A 3033-nucleotide genomic window follows, 5' to 3' on the forward strand; every position below is an offset into this window, starting at 1 on the left:
GCACGGCCAATCCACCCTAACCTGCACATCCCTGGGCACTATGGGACTATTTAGCACGGCCAACCCACCCTAACCTGCACATCCCTGGGCACTATGGGACAATTCAGCACGGCCAACCCACCATAACCTGCACATCCCTGGGCACTATGGGACAATTTAGCACAGCCAATCCACCATAACCTGCACACCTTTGGACTGTGGGAGGAAACCCACGCAGACACGGGGAGAATGTGCAAACTCCACACAGCCAGCTGCCTGAGGGTGGGATTGAACCAGGGCCCCTGATGTTGTGAGGCAGCAGTGTTAACCATGGAGCCACCGTGCTGCCCCATTTTGTTTTGGAATAGACTCTTCTTCCCAGGTACTCACTTTGAGAATGGGTTCATTTTTCCTGCCAGTTGTTAACACCACCCACCCTGGGGCCAATGAACTTAGAAGCACGTGAACAGGAAGGGTTTAGAGGGATATAGGCCAAGTGCGGGCAAATGGGACTAGATTTATTTCGGATATCTGGTCAGCACGGACAGGTTGGACCGAAGGGTCTGTTTCTGTGCTGTACAACTCAATGACTCTATTTCAAATGTGGCCATTGTTCAGGGACAGGAGATGTGAGGACATGAGGCATGTTGACAGAATGCAGCATCAGAAGGGCCTCAGCTCCTGACCTTTTCCAATAGGAGCAAGGTACTCGCTCCCAGTATGGATGGGGGAATGGACTGGAGGGAGGTTCCCCAGATTGCACTGTGGGACAGCAGGCCATTCAAATGGGTTGGGGGGGATGTGTGTGCAGGTTTGGAGGAGCAGAAAGTTAAACTAGTTGTGGCAGGGGATTGTACGATGACGGAGGCAGAGAGCATCTTTTGTAAACAGGATCGAGAGTCCCACGCAATGTGTCACCCACCCGGGGTCGGAAAGTGTACAATCTGTGAGGGGGTAGAGACGAAGAACCGCAAAGGAAGAGAGACCCTGATGGGAGCTGTGTACAGGCCTCTGAGCAGGAGTCAGGACCAGGTTGTCCGTGGGGGGAACAGAAAATAAATGAGGAGATCACGAAGGGACGAAAGAAAGGTACTGTTACAGTAATCGGGGTGGGGGTCTTCAATAAGCAGGGGGACAGGGAAATGGATCCCGGTGGTCGAAGGCAGCATCAGTGAAAAGACTAGGCCTCAGCTAGGCCCGAGGCCTGTGTGGGAGGCTGAACGTTTCATGCAACTTCATTGAAATGGGACTTGAAGATCTGGGTATTTTTCCTTCTTGTGTTTTCTCTTTCCTTTTTGGCTCTGTTTCTTTTATCGTGTTTCTGCTGTTGATGTTTTTCTTCCCCCCCAAGCCCCTGTAAATTTCACTTTCGTAGCCGGGAGTGGAGCGAGAGAGTGGCGACTTTGGCCACTTTTCACGGTACTCCCGCGTTCCTATACTCGAGCGCACATGACAATGAAATCCAATTCCGAATCCTAAAATCGGGCTCTCAGGAAAGGGAATTTGTGGAATGTCTACCAGATGTTTTTTGTTTGAGGTGGGGAGCAGTTTCCAGTAGGGAGCAGGCAGATCTGGAGTTGGTGACGTGCGAATGAGGCAGAGTTGATCAGGGGGCTGAACGTGGAGGAACTCCTTGGAGGGGGGGCAGGGACAGTAGCACGATAGAATTTACCCTGCAGTTTGAGAGGGAGAAGCTGCGCTCAGATGTAGCAGCATTACACTTGAGTGAAGGGAACTCCAAAGACGTGAGGGAGGAACCGGCCTGAGTTGACTCAGAAGGGGAGCCTAGCCGGGAAAATGGTGGAGCAGCAAGGGCAGGAGTTTCTGGGTTAATTCAGGGGGACGCAGCAGGAATTCATCCCAAGGAAGAAGAAACAGACGAAGGGGAGGACGAGACAACAGTGGCTGACAAGGGAGATCAGGGGCAGCACAAAAGGAAAAGGGAAAGCACACAGTGAGGTGAAGATTAGTGGGCATTCAGAGGATTGGGAAGCCTTTAAAAACCAGGAGAGGACAAGTAAAAATGCATTTGGGGTCGGGTGGGTGTGGGGAGAAGGTGAAATGTGAGGGGAATCTAGCTAGTGATATCAAAGAAGATTGCAAGACTTTTTTCTTGGAAATCTAGAAAGGTAAGAGAGCAAAGAAATGGGGGAGCGAAGAATGGGCTGTGGAAATGAATAGATACTTTTCCAGGGCCTTCACGTTGGGAGACATCAGCACACAGCAGAACATCAGGAGGGTCAGAGGTGAGTGTAGTGTGGCCACCGCTAGGGGGAAGGTGCTGGAGAAGAGAAAGGTCTGAAGGTGGGATAACTCCCCCCCCCAGGACCATGCAGACTCCAGCCCAGAGTTCTGAGGGAGATTGAGGAGGCATTGATGGTGATCTTCCAGGAATCACTAGAGTCAGGGAGGGTCCCAGAGGATTGGAAAACGGCGAATGTACCACCCCTGCTGCCTAAAAAGGGAGAGTGGGGCAGAAGACAGGAAAGTATGGCACGGTTAGCCAGATCCCAACCATTGGTGAGATGTTAGAGTCCGTTATGAAGGAAGAGATTGTGGAATATTTGGAATTGGATGGTAAAATAGTGCCGCGTCCTGGGGAGGTGAAATCTGTGAGAAATCTTTGAGGAGATGACAAGCGAGTTGGACTAAAGGAGGTGCCAATGGCTGTGATCTGTTTGGATTTGCAGAGGGTCTTCCACAAGGTGCAGGACAGGAGGCTGGTGGGTGAGATAAGACAGAGGGACAGGTAGTATTGAGGAAGCAGGGGTAGGTGCAGAAGGACTTGGACAGGCCAGGAGAATGGGCAAAGAAATGGAGGAAGGAGTACAGTGTGGGAAGTGTGGCATTTGGTAGGAAGAATAGAGGTGTAGACTATTTTGTAAACAGGGTAAGGCTTCGGAAATCTGAAGCACAAAGGGACTTGGGAGTCCGAATTCAGGATTCTCTCAAGGTGAACATGCAGGTTCACTTAGCAGTCAGGAAGGCAAATGCAACGTTAGCATTCATTTCACATGGGCTAGAATACAAGAACAGAGATGAACAGCTGAGGCT

This window comes from Rhincodon typus, chromosome 48, assembly GCF_021869965.1.
Source record: "Rhincodon typus isolate 14 chromosome 48, sRhiTyp1.1, whole genome shotgun sequence".
Lineage (NCBI taxonomy): Eukaryota > Metazoa > Chordata > Chondrichthyes > Orectolobiformes > Rhincodontidae > Rhincodon > Rhincodon typus.